Below are 25,500 nucleotides of genomic sequence, written 5' to 3' on the forward strand. Positions count from 1 at the left end.
GGTTTATGTCAATTTCAATCCCTACTATTCCAAGGAATTGAACATGTTATTGTTTTGCACATGAATATAAATAGCAGCTTTTTTCTGGAATATCTATATAAACTGATCTTGCTGTCCAATAACAGAGCAATGGATAAGGAATATGTGATGTCTACACACAACAGAACCATTTCAGCTAAAGTGAAGAGTGTAGTCAAGGTGATTGCAGGAGAGTTCTTGTAACTCGGGATAATCATTTTATACCATATGTATCCAGTCCCAGACAAATATGTCTTGATGCTGTCTTGCTATATGGATGGGAGATTAAACACACTTACATGTTCCATTCCTGACACTGAAGGCAATGCTGCTGAGCATAAAACAATGCCTAAGATTTTGGTGAGAGTTAAGGAATGGGTAGGACTTGGTCACAAAGTTACTGGGCTCAGTGTACAATATATAGTTTTAAAAAATCATGTTCAGTGAATAGTACAATGAGAAATAATGATATTGAGGATTCAATACAGGTACAGCATTGTTTGAATTGCTTTAATATCAAAAGTGCTTCCTGAGTTTCTTTAATAGGCATTATTGTACAAGACCCTTAGTTTGAATACATAAAGTTTAAAATAATAATACCAAGATTAGAAGATATCCATCCAAATGTGTTTCTACTACTCCTAGGGGATAAGTTGAACACAGTAGTCTGATGGCAGTGGTCAAATCTGTCACTAAGCCACACGCAGAGATTGATAAAACCAGAGGCCTCCCTAAGCCATTGCTTTCCATCATTCTGCTGTACTGAAATTTGTCCCTGTGAGGATCATTGCATTCAGGTAGTAGGATGTTTTCATGCTAGGCTTGTTAATATTTTCTAGGTGAGTTAGACTGGACTTAGCCCTTGTTAGAATGAACAATGTTGGACATACACCGTAGTTGGGAGTTAAATATTGTGAAGAAAGTTGCACCATGAGTCTCTATGGAGAGGGTGAATAAAATTTGTGAGATTCCCCACTCCTTAGAAGTAGAAAAGCAGTCATAACTTTAATACAAAAGGAGAAAATACTCAAGATAGCATGAGCACACCTCATATGAGGTCAGTGCTTCAAGGGCATTGTAACAAGTAGAGCCTACAACCTAAACAAGACAGATTGTCAGGAAAAAATGAATCTGAGTTAGGTTGCATTTGTAAAAACATGTGGCTTAGTCTCTTTGGATTTTAGGTATGTACCAAAAATGTACCGTGGAGTACACATGGACTCTTCATCAAGTCATGCACTGAAACGTGGTTGTCCACAGGTACAGAAAAAAAAAAGTTGATTCCACCTTTCTGGTTGGAGAATTTCTTGCGTCCCAGCACACTTGAGACAGTGGTCTAGGAGTGTGCAGATGTGGAGGCTGTAGGGGAGGCAGAGGCTGAGATGGAGGTTGTTGCAGAGGGGGAAGCAGGCAGATCTTTTTGAGTTCAGTGATTGTCTGTTCCATGTAGTCAGTTCTAGGAGATGCTGGGTATGGAGTGGGTCCCAATTCAAGAAACTAAAAGTGAGTTAATAAATAAATGAATTCTGCTTGCTATATGTAATCCCGGATAAAGACAATGGCAATTGTCCCAGAGGCTAAAGTGTGACCAACTCTGTCACTATAGGAGCACAGAGTGGCACAAAGAGTTCAAGGTTCAGAAGATGCCAGTTTTCCTCTCACCCTTCTTCCACAGTGATGACAGACCTGCACAGACTCCAGCATGTGCTCGCTGAGGTGGTTTTGAGGCTTGTCAAAGCCATCAGGGTTGAGCTCAGGTGAATTGATGTTCTTGTTGTTGAGGACAGTGGGCTTGTCTTCTGTCTTTACTCTATGACTTCATAGCATCAGCTCCCTCAGCTTTCTTGGAGTTGATTTCTCTAGTACTCTTGGTGTTGTCTTCTATGATTCCTAGGTCTGCTGGGCCTGCAGAGTGTGGCTTCCTGAGCTTTGCCTTCTATATACTGGGTGATGTTGTCAATATCACCTTCTCTAGCCACAGAACTGTTCCCAGGCTCTGTCCCTCCACCAGGTCCTGATACTAGATTCTGGCCAGAGAATCTCCATCAATCAGATGAGGGCTTTTCTCTTCCTTCCTCTTCACCTGATTTAAGGGTGTGAATCGCTCCTGATGACGATGGAGTCTCTGCATTGGTTGGCTGTGAGAAACTGGAATTGGTTCAGTTCAGAGAGTGGGTTGAGCATTTGGGGAGGTGAAATTCTGCCACCATTGTAGTCATGTCTGCAAAGTCCATGCTGGAGACGAACACACTGTGCATGTCCCAGGCTCATCGTGACCAAGACTGCTGCTTCCCAATGTTGAATTTTCAGAAGCAAGCTTCTCCCTAGGCTCCCAGCATCAGTGAAGTGCAAGGGATGCTGCAGTCAGGGTGTGTTAAAGAGAGTAGAGATGGGTCTTGGTGTTCTTTCATGCACTCATAGGCATCCAGAAGCACTGACAGATTTGCTGCCATCTCATGCAGGTTGTCATTCTCTGTTTGTTCCAGGCATGAAGCTTGTGGCAATGCCAGGAATTCTGAAGGTTGCGGTTGAGGGTAGTTCATGACTTGTGCCTATTAACAGGTGGTGTCCTCATCTGGTAATCCAGGGTGTAGGAGTAGCAGAGTTCCATTCTGCAGCTGATGGAGTCTCTGCCTTGAGGTGTGATTCCCAGGGAAGTCTCCGTTTGCACCACTGAAAAAGAGTCAAGGAAGAAGTCAGTACCTGGTAAGTGGGATGTGCACCTTTCAGTGCACCTCTGCACTTAGGCACCTACAACAGCTGGATGACATTCTTTGGATCTCTGCCATGGCTACAGATATTCAGGTATTCAGATTTTTAGTAGATAAGAAAAATTCACCTTGGCTTCCACATGACCTCTTCATCCAGTCATGCTGGGAAACCTGGATATGCACATAGATAGAAAGAAACTTGAATCTATTTGTTTGTGGGATTGTTCTATTCGTCTCAACACTCTTGAGTTAGGGCCAGGGCCAGGGCCAGGGTCAGGGCCAGGGTAATTGCAGAGGTAGTGCCATAGGCAGAGGCAGAGATAGTGTTAGAGGTAGAGGCAGGCTGATGTTTGTGAATTCAAGGCTAGCCTGATCAACATAGTTAGATCCTGAACATGCAGGGTTATGGAGAGAGAACCTGTCTCAAGAAACTAAAAGCAAAGTTAGAAATCAATTGGTTATATTTCCTATGTGTCACCCTCTCAAAGAAGTGCCAAATGTCTCAGAGGCAATAGTGTGCATATCCCTGATAATATTAGAGCACAGAGTGTGCCAAAGTGTTGAATGTTCTCAGACAGGCCAGAATGGAGCAACACATGGGCCACTCAAGAAATCCTAGCTGTAGTTGACAGATGGTCTCTCAGGGAAGTAAAGCATTTGATCCCAGAAAAAAAGAAACAGTTATTTGAGAGATGGTCCTAGAGAAGAGGAGCACATCTTTGCTGTTGCTACCCCAGTAAGAAGATTATTATGAGATTATTTAGAATTAGATAAAATACATATATCATCAGAAAGAAGGCAACCCAGGTAGTACAGTGCAAAGAGAAAGACAGTCCTCCCTGATTTCTTCAAAGAGAGTGAGGACATACAATGGTTCAGATTGAGGAGGAATCAGGGAAATGCATAGAGAAATCCTAGATGCCATCCAAGGCCAACTAGAAAAGAAATGACAGCCACCCCTGAGAGAGTTCGAAAAAAGGAATGCTATGGAATGCTGGAGAGGATGGAAAGATTTCCAGCCTGATTGGATGTCAGTGTGGAGGAACCTCCAAAAGCCAAAACCTTGCCCACCGCATGGTTCATATATGCCTTTCCAAAGAAAGAACTCAATATATTAGTGAGGTACTTGCCCTTCAGGGTTGACTGTAGCACCGTTTCAAGAATATTAGGGAACCAAGCATGGTGTCCAACAGCATGGCCATGGGTGAAGAAAGTGGGATGTTCATTGAACGTGAAGTCTTTTCAGCCATAGAGAAAATGAAGTTAATTTGTTTGCAGTATGTGGATTCAACATAGGCTCATGAGATAAGAACACTTGCTTTTCTTACAGTATCTGCAGGCTTACTTCAGAACACCTCCTGGACGCTTTCAATCTCTCTTAATTCCAGACCTCAGAGGTCTGATGGCCTCTTCTTGCCTCTGTGGGCACTCCACACATGTGTTCCACAGGAATTCAGGTGGAGGACATACAAACACACAAACACAAAATTAAGCATTAATGGGTGATTTCAAAGATGGATACAACTGGAGACAAAGAGTAATCAAATGATGCCCAAGTCAGGAAATTGGTCAACCTTGTCTATTTTCTCTTTATGGTGGGTGCTTGATAGTGTGCTCATGGAATCCTGTATTTCATTTCATGAAATTTCAGGAGTAGCTCTGTCCCAGACTAGTAAATATAAAAGGGCTGGGGTGAGTGTTTCAAAATGGGAGGAAGTGTGGTAAGAACAGGAATGTTTTTACTATCACAGAATACCTTATAGGAAAAATACCAAGAAAAAAAGACTTTTATTTTACCTAAAAGTAAAAGTCAAGGAGTATTATTGTATTAAAACTACAGGTTTTTGGCTAATTACTTTTACCTTAAATAACACTACCAGGGATTTATATCATATGATGTATTTATATAACATATATTACTACTTCGACGACATAAATGAATAACAGCTAAGGTACGAAGAAACCATCAAAACCCTCTATATATACTTACTCATGGATAAAATATAACAGACTTTAGTTTCTCCAGTCACCTTTAGTGTCTTCAGATATTTACAAGTAATGAAACTATGTTTGACCAATTATGTGTAAATCCTGGGATGTACATATTATTCACCTTAACTCAATGCGTACCTACATATCTACACTTATGTCCAAGTCTTTATATCCAATGTATGCATGTATATAAGTCTCCTTATCTCACCTTGTCTGTGTTGAATAGTACTGTGTTCCAAATGCTAGGCCAGCCCTTACATGACATAGCCAAAATATCTGGAAATATCCATATCCTTCTGCCTCTGAAGGAAGAGCTGTGGTTTTCCCAGAGAAGTGTACTTGGCGGCATTCTCTCTCTCCTGTTGAGCCCGCCTCTTCATGGCCTCCCTCTCTGGTCTCTGCTCTTCTGTGATGGGCTGTGAGATGACTGGTCCTGAAATGTGGACATTCCTCCATGGAATTGGTTGTTGCCTGAAGTCTTGCAGTAGATGTTGGATTTGAGGTTTGGGAGGTGATGGGGCCTTGTTCTTGTCTGCAGAGGCAAGCTCCCTCTGTAGTGAAGGGTGAGATGATGCCCTGTAGGATACTGGCCTAGAGACAGCTGTCTGAGGCCCAGTGCAAGACTGGATGGGGTTGGTTATGTTATCTTGTGTGGCACTGGTAGCAATAGGCAGAACTGGCTTGTCAGAGGCCATCAAAGAAGTGCTGGCAGGAGCTGGTTTAGATGGCTTGAGTTTGGTAGACTGAGCTGAGTTAGAATGAGGTCTCACAGGATACACTGCAGGGGCCCTGTGTGAAGCCAGGGGGAGAGGCTTTGTAGAAATAGGTCTTGTTTGTGGCATGTCCAGGCCTGGAAAAGCTAGAGGTACTAACTTGACCTTGCCAGGTGGGGGCAGCTTATACTGGGATGGAGATGGATGACCGTCCCTGTAAGCATTTCTCTCTGTTCTCTGAGCATTGCTTGGGGTTTTACCAGGGCCTCGGCCATTACATGGCACATCCAGAAGTGATGTTGTGGCTGGGCCTGTCCTGGGACCTTTGTTGCTGCTGAAGTTTAGCCGAGCCCGGGAGGAAGAGATGCCAGTTTTCTTCTCACTCTTCTTCCCCAGTGGGTGAAAGACTTGTACGGATTCTAGCATGTGCATGCCGAGGTGAGTTCGAGGCTTTTTAAAGCTGTTGTGGCTGAGCTCAGGTGTATTCCTCTTCCTCTGGTTCTTTGGCATGGTGGTGTTTTCTTCTGCCTTGACTCTGTTCCTTGCCTGCTTGAGCTCCTCTGTTTTCTTGCAGTTGTTTTCTCTGGATCTCTTGGTCTTGTCTTGCCCTTGAGCCCTAGCTCTGCTGGGTATGCTGGGTGTGGCTTTCTGGGCTCTGCCCTCCAAGTGCTTAGGCATGTTGTCAATAGGCCCTTCTCTGGACCCAGCAATGCCCACAGCCTCTTCTCCCTTCACCAGGTCCTGGAGCTGGATTCTGGCCTGAGGAGACGCATCTAGCATCTCAGAGGCTTCCTGGCCATTCTTTCTCACTTGGTCCACAGTACACTGATGGTGCTAAAGCTTTTCTGGACCCGATCCCTGCTGATGTCTTTGGATTGGGTTGCTGTGGGATCTTGGAATGGGTTCATATCAGTGATTGAGTTGAAGAGTCGGGGAAGGCAAATATCTGCCACCAGTGTAGTCATGTCTGCAAAGTCCATGCTGGAGTCCATCACACTCTGCAGCACCCCAGGCTCATCCTGACCAAGGCTGCTGCTTCCCAAGGTGGCATTGTCAGGAGAAAGCTTCTGTTTTAGGCTCCCTGAATCAGTGTAGTTCAGGGCCTGCTGCATGTTGGCATGTGCTAAAGGGAGAAGTGATGGGTCTTGGTTTTCTTTTATGCCCTCATAGGCATCCAGAGGAGTTGATAGATCATCTGTCATCAAATCCAAGTCGTTATTCTCTGTTTGTTCCAAGATTGGAGCAGGAGGCAAGGGCAGGAATTCTGAAGGACTGTCAATGGGGGCAGTTAATGACCAGTCCCCATGGACAGGTGGTGACTTCTGAACATCCTGCATGCAGGCATTGCAGAGGTCTGGACTCTGGAGCAGACAGAGTGTCTGGCCTGCAGCTGTCAATCCCAGGGCTGTCTCCATTTTCGCCACTGAAAAAGAGTCAAGGAAGAAGTCAGTGCCTGGTAAGTGAGGTGCTCCCCACTTTTCAGTGCTCCTCAGTACTCAGACCCCTACAGCAGTGGGGAAGGCATTCCTATGAGCTCTGCTTGAATAGCACAGGCAGCACCTCTGTTGGGAGACTTGTGACCACTCTCTTATTTCTAGTAGCCATGTGATATCATTATTTCTCAGATGTTTGTGTTTTCCTCGGTGTTTGTGTGTGTAGTGTGCATGCATAGTGATCACGGGGAGGTGACAGAATTCCCTGGGTTTGTGGTCCTCCCTTTCCTTTCCCCTTGTGTTTGAAAGATTGACCCTCATTTCTGTGGAAGTTTGCTATCAGGCAGGTTGTCTGGTCCATAATTTTCAAGAGCTTGCTGTTGTCTTAAAACTCTTGGCATTACTCAAATTCCCCCTGTTGCCTGAGTTTCTAAATGGGTTCGGGTATCCAAACCCAGTTTCTCACTCCTGCAAGGCAATCTTTTCAACAACTCTGGATTTCTTCCAGCTCCACATTTCACAGTCTTATTATTAATGATTTGAATATTGGTTTAAGAAGGTGAAATCTTTAGCTAGGGTTATCTTTGTAGTTTAGAACATAGCCGAGTGATCATTTATAGCCTTGGCTCTCCTCTGAATAACCATAGCAAAAGAAAATTGGAGAGAGAGGGGGAAGGATAAGGGGAAAGAGAGAGAGAGAGAGAGAGAGAGAGAGAGAGAGAGAGAGAGAGAGAGGAGAGAGGAGAGAGGAGAGAGAATGAGAGAGAAGCTTTGCCCAATTTAGCAGTTGTACTCTGGTATTCCAGGTATACTGGACTCTCAATGCACTTATGGTTGAAAGAAAACAGCAGTGCCAGCACTTGGAATCACCAAGTAATACTTCTTCTAGGACAGATTTGGAATTGCAATGCTCTAGAATCAGAATTCAAGTGAGAGAAAATAAACAGAAAGGTCTTGGTGTCCTCTACAGCTCCGAGGAATAGATTAGGAAGGAGGCGATTGCTGTGAATGGTGCATGGGACTGATTAGCCAGGTCAGGGATGTGTGTGACTGTGGTGATGTCCATGGACATGTCTTAATGGAGGATGGATGCCACTCATTGCCCTGCATTGTCAGTCATTATAGAGACTGAAGATGGGGATGGTGAGCCAGAATAAGGCTGAGCTCTCAGGACTCCCATTTTTCCTCCCTGAGGACATCCACTTCTGAAAGTTTGAGCTGTGTCTGCTTTGAGTGCTGATCTCAGTCCTCCCTCCTTGCTCTACTCACCTTGAAGAATGGTGTCTGGCTTGTCTTGAGCAGGTGTGGCATAGTAGATTGCAGATGTGGAGAAGGGTGTTTGGACATTTCTTGACTGAATCTCCTTTGGCATCATCACCATCTCTGGTTGCAAGGCAGAGGCCTGACCCCCAGAGTAGGACACAGAGCCACCGGCCTGCAGGCACTGCCCGAGTTCTCCAGGCATCAGAGGGCCCAGGCTGTTGAATTCATTGTAGTAGACCTGGCTGCCCTCCAGGTACGAAGGTGCTAGGCTGTATCCTTGATTTGGTACCTGTGGTGGTGTGGCCTGAAAAAAGCTGGCAGAAAGTGTTGGATAGGAGAGGACTAAGGCCTTGGGATCTAAAATATTATCACCCTGGGCTGTCCTAGAGAAGGAGGAGAATGTGGTATTCTGATCAATGACAGTTAGAGTGAAGTCCTGGAGTGCAGCTCCCCTCTGGTCAGTGTTTCCCATGGGACCACACTGCAGAACACCTGGATAGGAGAGTGGTGAGGCAGTGATCTGGCCCTGGTCAGTCAGCACAATCACCATGGTTGTGCCAACTGGTAGGTAGGGGTAGGCACTGTCCATGAGCTGCTGGCAACAAGTGCTGGAGTCTGATGGCAACAGCCATGCTGCACTCACAGCTCGGGTGGAGACCCTGGAGAAGTTGCACACACTTCCTGCTAAGGTCATGGCATTCCTCAGCCCAGGCACAGAGGGCTGCAGAGCACATTCTTTTCCAAAGAAAGGTGCACTTTGGAAATTTTCTGTAGGAAGCAAGAGGAAAATGGGAACAGAGTGAGATGGAATCTGTGTGTCTTCCCTTGAAGATCTTTGTTATCTCCCATTTGTACAGTCTGGGAGATTCTGAGACCCATTTTCCCTCACATATCCCACACAAATGGTTCAGAATGATTCTTGGTAAAGGATAGGATGGCACCCATTTAGTGAGCTGCCTGTTCTTCCTGTGCTGGCATGGACTTCCTAGTTGATCCATGTTGACTCTTGCTCTAACCTAGACAACAGCCTTCTTTGCCCTGCTTTGTCTTGTTCTGATTCCTGCTGTGGCACTGCCTCACACCTGTGTCCCAGAACAGAAGTGTTTAAAGTAGGAGAACCTTAGGCAGCTTCTCATGCCTGTGACTTTGTTCTGTTCTGTGCAGACCTTCCTCAATGTAGACAGAGAAAGAGTCTCTACCTAGATCTGTCTGGCCTTGAAATCACACAGACTGGCCTGTCTCTGCATCAGAGTGCTGGCATTGTAGGTTCTTTCCATGTCCACTAGGCTTGGTTCTACTCTGAGTTTTCTTAATGAAATGATGGATCAGGACTTTCATAGATAAGAACTGTATGTAGCTAAGAATCCCTTGTCTTCTAGCTCCTTCTGTTCCCCACTACTTTTTATGTAAGTCACTACTTGTTATTTTTTAATATAAATTCAGCACACATCCAATATGACTACATGAATACAACCTGCTGATAATATTTCATGTTGAGGGCCTATGTTTCAAGTGACAGTTTGGGATTTCTAATGTAGCATGGGGTTCATCTCTGAATAAGATTGTTTCTTAATTAAAAGTTGGTTACATGGATTCTTCAATGAACACTTCCACAGTAATTGTTAATTTCTAGTAACTCTCCTAGTTGGGAATCCTTGTGAGAATCCGTGCACACACTGGTGTGTCAGTTCTTGTCCAGAGACCAACTGACTGTGGAGTAGCCAGCTCATGTTGATAACATCCAAACCTACCAAAAGATGAAGAGAATGTTGTGGAAGATGGTCTGGATAGAGGGTAAGAGCCAGGGACTAGAGCTGGACATTGTTTTCTATATGTGACAGGAAACCTTTACCTAGACTAATCTCAACAGTGTGGCTGCCTAATAATGGGTTGGGATATGAAAATGTCTTGTGCCTTTTTATTTACTCTGTGGTTATCTGTAACATTAGTTCCAAACTACCTTTGTGTACATCAAGGGTCATATCTGCAGTTTGTCTTCTTTTAGGTCCATATTTTCCTGCCTCAGTAAGAACCAAATCTAAATGTGACATTCAATTCCAGATATCTCTATCAGCATCAACAGTATACCCATTACACAAAAATTTAAAAGTTTAGTAAAAAATAAGGGAAAAGTGATCCCTTATTTTTTTAATGTTTTAAAATTTCTTTCCTTACCTGCCATCGTCGGGGGGATAGTATCAGCAACCCACAGTACAATGGAGCCAGAGAATTGTTTGTCTTTGTCTGATTAGCTGACCAGAGTGGCAAGTGTGTCCGGTATCAGACAGCACTTACTGGTCACTGGTCACAGGTGACCTGTGATGATCCAAATTTGTTTACAGGCATCACCCTGGCAACCCCAAGAACCTACCAGGGCTGGTAGGTTGGGTTGAAGGGCGAATGATGTCATAAACGGGGCAGCAGCCAATGGGAAGTTCGGATTCTGAGCTAACAGTTTGGATTGGTTGGAGAGGATGCCAGGAGACTAACAGTAGCCATGCAGTCTGATGTGTGTGCTAGTGAGAGGAGGCAATCCTGGCATGGAAGTTTCCCTCTCAGGAGGTTTAGTTCAGGATAATGGCAGAGCTTCTTATAACATTCATCGATGAAGCTGTGTCTGTTGTTCCTATGAGGTGTCACCTTCCAGGAGTGAGCATACACTGTACATCCAGTCAGTCCCCTTGGGCAGGAAGGAGAGGTTGGCATGGGAGGAGGGACCTCAGTTGAGAAACTGTATCCGTTGATCTGGTTTATGAGCCATCATCATCAGCCCATGACCCAAGGAAGAGATCAAAGGGCTCCATTGTGACTGTGTTAAAGGACAGAGTTGAGTGTATTGAGAGCACTTTGGATGATGAACTCTAAGAATAATCTCTTTGGGTTTCTTCTCCTAGATGCCTTCCTTATTCTGTGTGGCCCCAGGCAAGACTCACATCTCTCTTCTCTGCTTTTCATCGCATCTTGGTAGGGTTTGATTCTTGGACTAAGGTGAACCTGTATCCTTAATATGGTGGGAAGTATCATGGTGAACTTCCAGAAGCAGTGATCTTCTGGTCATCGTGAAGATGCTTGTAATTGGATGCTGCTGGTTGTAGCAAGCACTTGAGGGGTAACCTCTGTTGTTTGGGTGCTCATCTTGTGTCTCACTCTGGTGTCAGACACATGGGCATTCTTTGTATCTTGCCCCCCTTCTTACATTATTGAGGTTGTTAGTCATTGAGTCTGGCCACCTTCTCTCTTCATCCACAAGTATAATGAGTGTGACAGTTACTGAACCTTCTTCCTCCTGGCAACAGTCTCTACAGAATCCTGGGCTCTAGCATTCTCTGCTATGCTTTTTTCTGAGAAAGGTCTAAATATGGACTGGAACACCTTGAGCAGGAAGGCATTTGTTGGTATGTGGCGGTGGGTTACATGAAAAAAGCAATGTAGGTGTTTTTGTAAGTGTGGCAGCTGGTTGGAAAGGGATCCTGGCTGTTGAGAACCAAGGAATAGCACAAAGTTGACTTAAGCATAGTTGCTTACCTCCCTGCTCCAGGGAAAGTTTTCCCCAATGAAACCACTTTCTAACAGGTGTAAGGTGATATCTCAGAGTCGTTTTGATTTGCATTTCTCTGATGATTAAGGATGTTGAGCCTTTCTTTAAATGTCTTTCAGCCATTTGTAGTTCTTGTTTTGTGAATTTTCTGTTTAGCACTTTAGCCCATTTTTTAATTGGACTGTTCAGTACTTTGATGTCTAGTTTCTGGAGTTCTTTATATATTGTGGAGATCAATCCTCTGTCAGATGTGGGGTTGGTGAAGATCTTTTCCTATTCTGTTGGCTGTCTTTTTGTCTTATTGACTGTGTCTTTTGCCCTGCAAAACATCTCAGTTTTGAGAGGTCCTATTTATTAATTATTGTGCTCAAGGTCTGTGCTGTTGGTGTTTTATTTAGGAAATGGTCTCCGGTGCCAATGCGTTCAAGAGTGCTTCCTATTTTCTTTTCTATTAAGTTTAGTGTAACTGGATTTATGTTTAGGTCTTTGATCCACTTGGACTTGAGTTTTGTGCATGGTGACAGATATGGATCTATTTGTAATCTTTTACATATTGACATCCAGTTATGCCAGCACCATTTGTTGAAGATACTTTCTTTGTTCCATTGTATAGTTTTGGCTCCTTTGTCAAAAACCAGGTGTTCATATGTGCAAGGATTAATGTCAGGGTCTTCAATTCGATTCCATTGGTCCATATGTCGGTTTTTATACCAGTACCAAGCTGTTTTTATTACTATAGCTCTATAGTAGAGTTTGAGGTCAGGGATGGTGATGCCTCCAAGGGTTGCTTTATCGTATAGGATTCTTTTAGCTATTATTTGTTTTTCCATATAAAGTTGAGTATTTTTCTTTCCAAGTCTGTGAAGAATTGTGTTGGGATTTTGATGGGGATTGCATTGAATCTGTAGATTGCTTTTGGTAAGATTGCCATTTTTACTATGTTAATCCTACCTATCCATGAGCATCGAAGATCCTTCCATTTTCTGATATCTTCTTCAATTTCTTTCTTTAGAGATTTAAAGTTCTTATCAAAAAGGTCCTTCACTTGTTTAGTTAGTGTTATCCCAAGGTATTTTATATTATTTGTGGCTATTGTAAAGGGTGATGTTTCTCTGACTTCTTTCTCAGCCCTCTTATCATTTGTATATAGGAGGGCTACTGATTTTTTTGAGTTGATCTTGTATCCTGCCACTTTACTGTAGGAGTTTATCAGCTGTAGGAGTTTCCTGGTAGAGTTTTTGGGGTCACTTATGTATACTATCATATCATCTGCAAATAGTGAAAGTTTGACTTCTTCCTTGCCAATTTGTATCCCTTTGATCTCTTTTTGTTGTCTTATTGCTCTAGCTAGAACTTCTAGTACTATATTGAATAAATATGGGGAGAGTGGACAGCCTTGTCTTGTTCCTGAATTTAGTGGTATCACTTTGAGTTTCTCTCCATTTAATTTGATGTTTGCTGATGGCTTTGTATAAATTGCTTTTATTATGTTTAGAAATGTTCCTTGTATTCCTGATCTTTCTAAGACCTTTATCATGAAGGGGTGTTGGATTTTGTCAAAGGCCTTTCAGCATCTAAGGAGATGATCATGTGGTTTTTTTCTTTCAATTTGTTTATATGGTGTATTACATTGACTGATTTTTGTATGTTGAACCAACCTTGCATCCCTGGGATGAATCCTACTTGGTCGTGATGGATGATTGTTTTGATGTATTCTTGGATTCGGTTTGCCAATATTTTGTTGAGTATTTTTGCATCAATGTTCATGAGGGAGATTGGTCTGTAGTTCTCTTTCTTTGTTGCATCTTTGTGTGGTTTGGGTATCAGGGTAATTGTAGCCTCATAAAAAGAGTTCAGTAGTGTTCCTTCTGTTTCTATTGTGTGGAACACTTTGAACGGATTGGTATTAGTTCTTCTTTGAAAGTCTGGTAGAATTCTGCACTGAAACCGTCTGGTCCTGGGCTTTTTTTTGGTTGGGAGACTTTTGATGACTGTTTCTATTTCTTTAGGGGTTATTGGTCTATTTAAATGGTTTATCTGGTCTTGATTTAATTTTGGTATGTGGTATTTATCCAGAAAATTGTCCATTTCTTCCTGGTTTTCCATTTTTGTGGAGTACAGGTTTTTGAAGTATGAGCTGATGATTCTCTGGATTTCCTCGTTGTCTGTTGTTATGTCTCTCTTTTCATTTCTGATTTTGTGAATTTGGGTACTCTCTCTTTGCCTTTTGGTTAATTTGGCTAGGGGTTTGTCTATCTTGTTGATTTTTTCAAAGAGCCAACTCTTTGTTTCATTGATTTTTTTTGTATTGTTCTCTTGTTTTCTATTTCGTTGATTTCAGCCCTCAATTTGATTATTTCCTGGCATCTATTTCTCCTGGGTGAGTTTGTTTCTTTTTGTTCTAGTGCTTTCAGTTGTGCTGTTAATTCATTGGTATGGGATTGCTCCATCTTCTTCATGTGTGCATTTAGAGCTATGAATTTTCCTCTTAGCACGGCTTTCATAGTGTCCCATAATTTTGGGTATGTTGTACTTTCATTTTCATTGAATTCTAGGAACTCTTTAATTTCTTTCTTGATTTCTTCCTTGACCCATTGATGTTTCAGGTGGGCATTATTCAGTTTCCATGAGTTTGTGTGTTTTCTACAATTTTTGTTGTTTTTGAGGTCTAACTTTAAGGCATGGTGGTCTGATAAGATACAGGAGGTTATTCCAATTTTTTTTTCTATCTGTTGAGATTTGTTTTGTGGCCAAGCATGTGGTCAATTTTTGAGAAGGTTCCATGGGGTGCTGAGAAGAAGGTATATTCTTTTGTGTTAGGATGGAATATTCTGTTAGATATCTATTAGGTCCATTTGAGTCATAACATCTGTTAGGTCCTTTATTTCTTTAAGTTTCAGTCTGGTAGATATATCTTTTGGTGAGAGTGGTGTGTTAAAATCTCCCACTACTAATGTGTGGGGATTGATGTGCGTTTTAAACTTTAGTAGTGTTTCTTTTATGAATGTCGGTGCTTTTGTATTTGGAGCATAAATGTTTAGAATCGAGACTTCATCTTGGTGGATTTTTCCCGTGATAAATATGTAATGTCCATCCTGATCTCTTTTGATTGATTTTAGTTTGAAGTCTATTTTATTAGATATTAGGATAGCTACACCAGCTTGTTTCTTAGGTCCATTTGCTTGGAAAGCCTTTTCCCAGTCCTCTACTCGGAGGTAGTGTCTGTCTTTGAAGTTAAGGTGTGTTCCTTGTATGCAGTAGATGGATGGGTCCTGTTTTCTTATCCATTCTGTTAGCCTGTGTCTTTTTATAGGTGAGTTGAGACCATTGATATTGATGGATATTAATGACTAGTGATTGTTAATTCCTGTAATTTTTTGTGGTTGTGTTGGTTGTCCTTCTGTGGTGTATGTTGGTGTAGGATTATCTATTGCTTGATTTTTCATGGATGTGTTTAGCTTCTTTGGGTTGGATTTTCCCTTCTAGTGCTTTCTGTAGGGCTGGGTTTGTAGACAGGTATTGATTAAATCTGGTTTTATCCTGGAATATTTTCTTTACTCCGCCTATGGTGATTGAGAGTTTTGCCGGGTATAATAGTCTGGGTTGGCATCCGTGGTCTCTTAGTGTCTGCATGAGGTTTGTCCATGATCTTGTAGCTTTCATAGTCTCTATTGAGTAGTCTGGTGTTATTCTGATGGGTTTGCCTTTATATGTTACTTGGTCTTTTTCCTTTGCGGCTCTTAATATTTTTTCTTTGTTCTGTGTGTTTAGTGTTTTGATTATTATGTGGCGAGGGGACTTTTTTTTTTTTGGATCCAGTGTATTCGGTGTTCTGTAAGCTTCTTGTATCTTCATAGGTATTTCTTTCTTTAGGTTAGGAAAGTTTTCTTCTATGATTTTGTTGAATATATTTTCTGTGCCTTTGAGTTGGTATTCTTCTCCTTCTTCTATCCCTATTATTCTTAGGTTTGGTCTTTTCATGGTGTCCCAAATTTCCTGGATGTTTTGTGTTACGACTTTTTTGTCTTTAATGTTTTCTTTGACTGACGCATCCTTTTTCTTTATCGTTTCTTCAGTGTCAGAGATCCTCTGTTCTATCTCTTGCAATCGGTTGGTTTTTCTTGTTTCAGTAGTTCCTGTTCGTTTAGTCAGGATTTCTATTTCCAGCATTCCCTCAGCATGTGTTTCCTTTATTGTTTCAAATTCATTTTTCAGATCTTGGAATGTTTCTTTCATCTGTTTAATTGCTTTTTCTTGGCTTTCTTTGATTTCTTCCCATTTTTTTTGTTCGTTTTTTCTTCCATTTCTTTAAGGGAGTTTTTTATTTCCTCTTTAATGGAGTTTTTCATTTCCTCTTTAAGGAAAGTTTTTATTTCCTCTTTGAGGGAATGATTTATTTCTTCTTTAAGGGCCTCTATCATCTTCTTAAAGTCATTTTTAGGGTTGATTTCTTCTGTTTCTTCTGTCTTGGTATGTTCAGATCTTGCAGGTGTAGAATCACTAAGTTCTGATGTTGCCATATAGGTCTTTATGTTGTTGCCTCTATTTTTACATTGGCATCTACTCATCTCTTCCTCTGTGCAGTGCAAGTGGTGTCTGTGTCTGAGAGTGCCTCTCTTGTTCTAATTTTTAGTCTTGGTTTAGTAGGGGTTCTTGGTTAAATTGGTGCTATTGGGCTATTTCTTCAGGGGCAGCTGATTTCAGTCGGTGAAGTATATACTTATGATTCTGGTGATCTTGTTTGGTGGCTGGGTAGCACCTTCTTCTGTGTTCCTAGGTCACGCTTTGTTCATTTGTCAACTCCTCAGCTGATCTTGTTTATTCAGACTTCAAACTGTAGGCATCTGAATCCTCTCCCAGATGGGTTTCAGCTGAGCGGGGTAGTCTCACCAACACCTCCAAGTTGTTGGGTTCCACAGGATCAGCAGCTGGGCCCTGGGTTGTCCTCAGACGGAGTGTTCAGATTTGTTCTGGTTCCGTCCCACGGAGATAGCTTCTTCCCCAGGTGTTGGGGTTAGAGGCATCCCTGTTCCAAGCTGCGTCTGCTTGTCTCCGTCCCTGGGCCTGTCTACCTCTGCAGTCTGCCGCCAGGCCTGTATGTCCCTGTCAGCTGCCACTGGGTCTGTGTGCCTCTGCGGGCTACCACCGGGCCTGTATGTCTCTGCCAGCTGCCGCTGGGCCTGTATGTCTCTGCCAGCTGCCGCTGCAGGCCTAACTACCGCTGCTTGTCACTGCTGCCGGGCCCGTCTACCTCTGCGGGCCGCCACCGGGCCTGTATGTCTTTGCTGGTTGTCGGCAGGCCTGAATGTCCCTGTTGGCCGCCGCCGCCAGGCCTGTCTACCTCCGCGGGCCTGTGCCACAGGCCTACCTGCATCTGCCTGTCTCTGCCACTGGGCCTGTCTACCTGTTTTTAGTTTTTATGGTGTGATTAGAGATATTTTAAAGAAAACAGAGGGAGTCGAACATGTTTCACATTTATTAGCCCTTGTGGAGGAGTTTCTCTCAGACTCCCCCTGCCTGATGCCCGATAATGAGTCTGGAGCCGCGGTGGCCACTTCGCCAAAAACTGAAAGTAAAACAAGAACGGCCGCTTCTCCCCTGATGGCAACTCTTGCTCTTGGGAGCAGAGGAGCCCTTCTGTATAGAAGCTTAATAAATCCTCCTGCTATTGCATCAACTGGACTGGAGTCTGGGATCTTGGGGCGCCCACATGAGACCCTAAACTTTGGGGTCCAACATTGGAGGTTCCACCAAGATTGGGGTGCCCCCCGGAACCCCGTTTGCCAGTTGGAGGTAAACACGAGCTCAATGTATGTTACTGTGTCTTGTCTTTTGTCTGGTTGATTTGGCATTTGTATTTGGTGCCTGCAGAAGTGTGCAGGACTTGTGTCTGGGACTTATGTGGGAGAGCAGACGTGCTCAACGGTCCCTGGGTCCCCACTCTGGAGGTCTCCTCTGGAATGATCTGAAGAAGATGAGTCTCTCCTTCCCTGGGGGAGGGAGGCTGTTCACAGCAGCCTCTCCCATTTTAATTTGAATTTGTAATTTGTACTTTTGTAGCTGAATCAAGTATCGCATGGACTGTGTCTGTCCTTGTCTTCTTTGTGTTTGTTTGTTGTTTTTTTTTTGAGTCTGTCTTTTGCCTCTACCTTTCTCTCTCCATATGGGGCAGCAACTAACTACCCCCCTAAGTTTGACTTCAGATAACTGGAAGGATGTCCTCGATTAGGCTCGCAATTCCTCTCTGGAAGTCAAGAAAAAGAAATGGATCACCTTCTGTTCCTTGGAATGGCTGGCCTTTGGGGTCAGCTGGCTGGGGGATGAGACTTTTAACACTGACATCATTTCACAGGTGAAGGCTCGGATATTTGACCAAGGACCACACCAGCACCCAAACCAAGTGCCTTATATTTCGGTCTGGGAAAATTTAGCTAGAGACCCACCTGTGTGGGTGAAGCCGTTTCTCACTGCTTCACCTGCCCCAGCACCAGACCTCCCCCTCTCCCTTCTCAAACTCCCTTATACCTTTACCCTCAGCTCCACAGCCTTCAGCTCAGGCTGCTCCCCAACCGTTTCCCAGCTCTCCTACTTCCTCCCTTTACCCCCTTAAAGAAATCCAACATGAATCTAAAGAAAAGAAACCCCCAGGCCTTCCAGAGGACCAGGGAGACTAATGATAAAATCACACCACCACCCCCTTGCGCCGATCTGCCCACCAGCGCAGGAAAAAAAATCCTCCAAAATGGCTCCGGACACTGGCTAGGCAGCCTGTGAGCAATGGAGCAGAGCGGAGCTGGCAGGAGTCAGCTGGAGCCTTGAGGAGCTCAGAATGTGGGGGCTGGTGGAGATATAACTGCCCTTCCAGGATCACAGCTGACATGTCTGTGGGCCCAGTTGGGGCATGGAATCTCCCATGCTGTTGGACGGGACTCCCAAGACCTTCCCCGGTAGCTAAAACCTGATCAGAATCTGGCTCCAAGAATGGAATGTCACTCCCTATATGAGGTTAAACTACAGTTTCTTGTCTGAGGTACAGAACAGATGCAAATTTGGATTTCTAGATTACTGAGAAAAATCACAAGAAAGACTTTGATATAAAAGGTTATAGAAGGCCAGTAAACTGTTATGGTTTCTTATACCTGCAAATACTGAATTTAAAAGTTAATTCTGGTTGGTTTTCATCTTAAAAATGGCTAATGATTCTGCAAACTGTTTAGGTGTATATATGAACAGGTATGTGACTTGAAAATGTAAGCAAGCTTTAACTGTATGTATGTATGTATGTATGTATGTATGTATGTAACTTGGATCCAACTGTGTATATGTATGCAAGTAATTATTGCTTTTAAAAAATATATGTAACACCTAAGTACTTATGTTTTTACCAAGTGTTCAACAAGAAGTTTCTATAAAATTTAAATAGACAACAACATATGTTTAATAAATAATATATTTGATAAATATTAAAGCTACACATCAATGCTTTTACACAGGAATATACATTGCTCTGACAGCTAAACTTTGTAATTTAAGATTTACCCATGTAAAATGATAATGATTTTAAAGACATAAAAGGATCATAGGAAACAGCTGAGGTTTGCAAATATATGGCAGGACTAAAGTTTCAAAAAGAGTCTGGTGGACCTTAGCAGTTTTAAAATTGCCAATGTCAGGTGATGATCACCGAAAGCACCAGCCATAATAAAATAGAACAGACAGACTATGTATGTGCTGCCAAAGGTAGCGTCAAAGAAATCATCCAAGCCTCTGAATGAAAGAACCAAAAAGATTATAAATGAGTCCCAGATATTAAACTTTGGGACTGTTTGTACTCTGGAGCTTGGTTTTGCTTTATGCCATGTTTTCTCCCCCTTAAAGTACATTTGTAAGATCTTAATCTTTCAGAAACAGTTTTTATAGTTAAAAACCAATGACTTAAAAATGTTTCTCCTTACCCAAGGTACATTCAGGCTTAAGAATGTTGTCTAGCCTCCTTGTATTTGCTAAGTTTGTTAAGCTTAAGTTATTTGGATAAGCTGATACATATATATGTCTTATATTGATATTTTGTTTTGGCCTCTTTACTGAACCTGTATTTGATGCTAGAGGAAGCTTCAACTTAAAAGCATTGTTTTTAGTAGTCAGTCATGAATAATCAAATTTCTTTTTAATTGTAGTCAGGATAAATAAGTACTGATATAATATTACAGAAATAAGTTTACTCATTTATTCAATCCCTTATATATGTTTTCAGGGTTGAGCTTGAAACAAATAGTTAGAAACAGAGTTTGTCTATTCGCACATCTGGACAGCCCTTATGCTTCAGAGATCTGAAGAATATGGCATTTAAATGTTGATCTAAAAGTTTATTTTATCAGTCAGGCTTCCAGATCCTAGCAGTGACCCAAGGTCTCTGACAAGATTACATACCAGGCACCACAATGCCTCTGCCTGGATTATGACAACGCTGGCCACAGGGCAAGATGCCCCAGTGCAACGCCTGCTGCCAGGACCTAGCCCAGACTGTGTCTCAAAGGATCAAAAGAGTCATAAAAACCTAGACCCACTTCACAGAGGTCGAAAGGACCCCAGATAAATATTCCTAAAGATGGTATTTTTCCTCTCTCCTGGTCTTGGGACTACTGCTTTTTCCATTACTAAGGGTATGGACATAAGGGTTCCAAATAAATTTTAACTTCTGTTCCTAGCTTAAATATGTCTCAACAGATTTCTACTTGGCTGGCAGACACCTCTAAGTTTCAGTTGCTGACTCCACTGCTCCAGATGACTGTGGGCTCCGGACATTCTAAAGGCTAACGTGGACCAGCCCAGCTAACATGATTCTTCTCTGTCCCTATGGGGTCAGGCAGCTACATGCTACTGACAAATGCCCCCTTCCCAGTCTTTGACCAGCTTTTCAGCCTTTTGGGGGAGAGGCCCTGATAGTGACGCCCCAATGCCAGCTCGAAGAAGTTCCAGAAGAGAGTACATCGTCCCATTTTCCTTGTTCAGAAAAGGCTGAAATGCTGGGTCAAAAGAAAACTCCCTGGCATAGAAACAAGATGGCTAATTATACATGGACTATGCATGGCCATTACAGGCCATGAGTTACTAAAATAGGCCATGAGTTACTAAATGTAATACCATAATTTTAAGATTAAAATTTGCCAAAAGGAAAATGGGTTAATGAAAGATTCTAGCCCTTCAGGCTTACACCCCCAAGCCTCAGGAAAAGAGAAACTTCAAGCACCAGGAAATGAGAAACTAAAATTCTAGTTCCAAGGGCAACCTGACTCAGGCACTACTCAATCACCCCTGCCAAAATGTAACAATGTAAAGTGATTTCTGTTAAGAGATGTGCTCAACTGTGACTGGGATAGTTGCAGATGTTCCAGGAAGGACCACCATGACCTGTGTGTAAACTCCACTCCCGCCTTGATAGCACCCCTCCAGAGGTTTCAGGGAAATTGTACCTGTTGACGTAACTGTACCCCTCTGTGAACACTCTGTACCCAGACCATGATCTTGTCAAACGAAATTGTATGGGAATTGTAACCTAATGAGTTTTGTGGGTTTTTCCTTTGTAAACCTTTATGGGGCTGCAGTAAAATGCGGCTCTTGCTCTTAGGAGCAGGGTTTGCCCTTCTATATAGAAGCTTTAATAAATCCCCTTGGCTTTCTACCCTGATCCCCACCCTCTTGGCCCCCCTGATTATTTTCCTTCTCCTCCTCACCTTTGGTCCTTGGACTTTTCAATGGCTAACACAATTCATTAAAAATCAGATTGATTCAGCTCTATCAAAAACCGTTTCAGTACACTACTATCTGTGGTAGAATTCTAATTGTACTGAAATGTGATTTTGATTGTATGTTAATAAATAAAGTTGCCCAGGGGTCAGAGCTATTAGAGCCATAGAAAGAGCATGGCGGTGGTGGCACACACCTTTAATCCCATAGATCTCTGTGTGTTCAGGGATACAGCCAGCATTGGAGACATACGCCTTTAAGACCTAGAGGGCTGTACATACAGACAGTGACGAGGCAGTCACGTGTTTGTGTTTACAACCAATGAGAAGGCAGAATGACTTTGAAACGACTGACACACAAGGAAATAGCTCTCTTTCAGGAAGCTGGGACACAGCAGGAGGAAGGGTGAGATTTTAGCTCTGAGCTCTGACCTCTTGGCTTTCTCTTTTACATTGTTTCTGTGTTTCTTATTTAATAAGACTGTTGGTTACATCAACATCTGGCACCCAACGTGACAAGAATCCACTAAAAATCGCTTGGTTAGCCGGGCGTTGGTGGCGCACGCCTTTAATCCCAGCACTCGGGAGGAGAGGCAGGTGGATCTCTGTGAGTTCGAGGCCAGCCTGGGCTACCAAGTGAGCTCCAGGAAAGGCGCAAAGCTACACAGAGAAACCCTGTCTCGAAAAACCAAAAAAAAAAAAATCGCTTTGCTTGGAGGCAGGTCCGCTCTCCTGTAAGGGCGGCAGGCCGGGCAGTCGGCTTCCTAGTCCAAGCGGCAGCCCCCTAGTCCGAGCGGTTGGGTTCCTAGCCCGGGCCTAGGTCTGCTTGGCCTCAGGCTGGACTAACTGAGCTGCTTGCTTAAAGCCTGCTTGCTTAAAGCCGGTACTACAAACAACTCAGACCTGCCCTGCCAAACAGGACCCTGTCTGTAAAGCCAACACACATGGTCGTGGTCGGAGCTTAAGGAAGCCAGACCCAAGCCTTGACTGGGCACAAGAGGGAACACATGGCTGGATTTAAGCTTTAGCTGGCTATGCTTTCTTGTGCGTTCTCTCTCTGTCTCTCTCTCTGTCTCTGTCTCTGTCTCTCTCTCTCTCTCTCTCTCTCTCTCTCTCTCTCTCTCTCTCTGTCTCTCTCTCTCTGGATTTACACATCGGACACTAGGTGGCTGTTTTGAAAATCCCCTCAGATTTCTACTGTTCCATGCAGATTTGGTAAGTCATAACATATCAGATATTTTAAAGGAAACTATCTAAAAGAGAATTTTTTCCACATTAAAAAGAAAATGAGTTTTATGTGTACATTGGAAGAAAATTGGGTTTTTGTTTGAAATTTCAGGCAGTCTGACAATGGAACACCTATATGAGAAGATTAATGTTGATTGAATTATGCAGTTTATTACCATGCTTATCCTCATTTTAATATTTAAATAGATAGTCAATTTAAGTGCCAGGATGACAGCTTTAGAACAACTTGTTAAACCTGTAAAAATTCAGACAGAAGAAATTAACAGTGAAGTTGTTTCAAGTTTGGATCATAAGGTTATAGAAAGAAAGCCTGTTTTCACACAGTCACCCTTAATTTATCCTGTAACTGTACAGCAGATGCCTGATCAAATGGCTACACAAAATATTTGGGCTCCAATTGAAATGTTGGATTTAAAAAGGTTTAAGGAGGCAATAGTATCTTATGGCATGCATTCCCCATATGTAAAGCAAATGTTAAACTCTTGGTCAACATATAATAGGATTGTACCACAGGACTGGCGGGACCTTGCCCAAGGTGTTCTGGAACCCAGCCAGAGACTTCAATTTCTGACTTGGTTTAAGGATGAGGCTAAAAACATAGAAAAACAATAGAGGGATAAAGGAATACAAGTTTACCAGGATCTGCTTATTGGAGAAGGCCAATATGCTTCAGTACAAACACAATGTTTATATGATGTCCAAACCCTAATTTTATGTCGAACGGCAGCCTTGAATGCATGGGACAGAGTTGAGGAACCAGGAAAAAAATCTGAGTCATTTACAAAGGTGATGCAAGGCCCAAAAGAGTCTTTTACAGATTTTTTACAAGGACTGGCTTCAGCAGTAAAGAGAATGGTCTCAGATTCAGAAGCTAGTAAGGCAATAATTGAATCTTTGGCCTTTGAGAATGCGAATGCAGCATGCAAAAGCATAATCAGGCCATTTAGGGCAAGATCTGCACCTTTGGAAGATTGGATTAGAGACACAGTTGATGTTGAAGCTGATGAGCATGTTGATATGTGGATAGGAGAAGCAATTTTAAAAGTTTTGAGAAATGTTAGATGTTTTGGATGTGGAAAGCAAGGACAAAAGCCAAATTAATTAAGGGACTATTGTATTACTAATCTCAACTCTTTGATTCTATTCTGATTATTTAAACTCTTCTTAAAGTATGAATTTTATATCAAAATTTACAAGATTAATATATATTTATACATTTTAAACTTTGTTAAGATATGAATGGTCATATAGAGTACTAATTCTAGAAAAAAAAGGCTTCAATTACCTGCATATATATGTCTTTGTGTTCGAGTCTCTTATCAGTTTTCTGCAGGAAATCACGGCCAGGCCTAACATCAACTGAAGTCTCCAGAAAGAAGATGGGGCCCCACAACAACAACAATTCCACGTGGACAATAATATCATTAAGCTGACAAACATCATCCACAGATCAGCTTTGAACTACAAGCTGCTCAGAGCAATTTTGAGATGACTAGCTGAGATGATCCAGTCTCAAAGACTACTTGAATAAGGACTTGAGATAAACCCTGAACTTTGGCATTATACACAGACTGGATAATGAAGGATATAGTTACCTCTCCTAGAATTTGAAAATTAACCTAAAATTTTTCTTTTAGGATAAAGAAAACTTCGCCCATACCCAGCAGGAAGCAATTTTAAGAATACGACGCCCACATTTCCAAAGAGGTGGTGTGGGGTGGGTGGTTTTTTGGTCTTTTTAATGGGTTTTGGGTCTGGGATAATTTTCAATGTTGGTTACAAATTGTCTCAAGGGTTAGAAAAAAGGCTAAGCAAAGGGGATTAGATTTAAGGTTCTTGTTAAAAAAAAAGAAAGAAAGAAAAGAAAAGAAAAAGACAATGACTAGTTTTAAATACTTTACATTGGATTGTTTTATATTGTGTACAAATTTGAAACTGACATTGTTAGAAAATGCTATATGTATATTTCTAATTGTATTCATACCATTCATTTAACAATGTAATGCAATTTTCTGATCCTTGAATGTTATTATTACCAACTATTATGATATAAAGGAATGAAAATTAGTAGTTAGACATTACAATAGAACTTGTAGTCATATTAGATATGTTTTAAAAATTGAGCAGAGATGTTTTAGACAGGTCATCTTCAAACCCTTCAGAGATCTACAGAATATGGCATTTAAAATGTTTTAATAACTTAGAAAATTTTTCTTTTTTGAGACATGTCGGCTCCTGGCAGTACCAATCTACTTCAGAGAAAATATGGGCATTGAAGAAACTGCATATGGAGTCAACTATCATTGTGGCAAAAGTTAGCCACTGGACAACAAAGTATCCTCAAATCAAAAGGACAAAATGGACAGACAGAACACAAAACAAAGGAATACTGATTCTTGCCAAAACAAGTGTGGTTATGGCTTTATCAAAAGGCATCTTCTGAGGCCCGGACAATATGGCCCCATCCCTGAAGTGGCCTTCACAATCTGGAAAAGGTACAGTGCCCTTTCCTTTGAAGGCAGCTGAACAGGGAGTGGGCCAATGGCTTCTGATGTGCAATGGAACAGCAGCTGAAAGCTCATGCCTCTCAAAAGTAGACTGGCATTTAATAGAGGGATGTGGAGAAGAAGGGGATGCTGAGATGAAGCCATATATACACTGCAAAGAAGAATGGACAGCTGAACTCAAAAACTGTCAACAATTTCCAGAATATAAAATCCTGAATCATGACAGGACACTAGTGGAATTCAGGCGTTTCTGGTACATGGACTGCTCTCACCCAATGTGAGGTTGAACTCTTGACTGGTGTACATCCTACTTCACAAATGAGTCTGTGAG

General features: G+C 42.3%; 1 pseudogene across 1 annotated transcript; it reads right to left on the minus strand.

Moving 5' to 3' along the window:
- Positions 1-997: 997 nt before the first annotated feature.
- On the minus strand, positions 998-8,942 carry LOC143274340 (uncharacterized protein C2orf78 homolog; annotated as a pseudogene). The gene is made up of 3 exons (XR_013052949.1): positions 8,137-8,942; positions 4,075-6,857; positions 998-2,691 (listed from the first exon to the last, which is right to left on the minus strand). The product of XR_013052949.1 is annotated as an uncharacterized protein C2orf78 homolog (transcript).
- Between the last annotated feature and the right edge of the window lie 16,558 nt (positions 8,943-25,500).

The sequence above is a fragment of the Peromyscus maniculatus genome, chromosome 1, assembly GCF_049852395.1.
Source record: "Peromyscus maniculatus bairdii isolate BWxNUB_F1_BW_parent chromosome 1, HU_Pman_BW_mat_3.1, whole genome shotgun sequence".
Classification (NCBI taxonomy): Eukaryota; Metazoa; Chordata; class Mammalia; order Rodentia; family Cricetidae; genus Peromyscus; species Peromyscus maniculatus.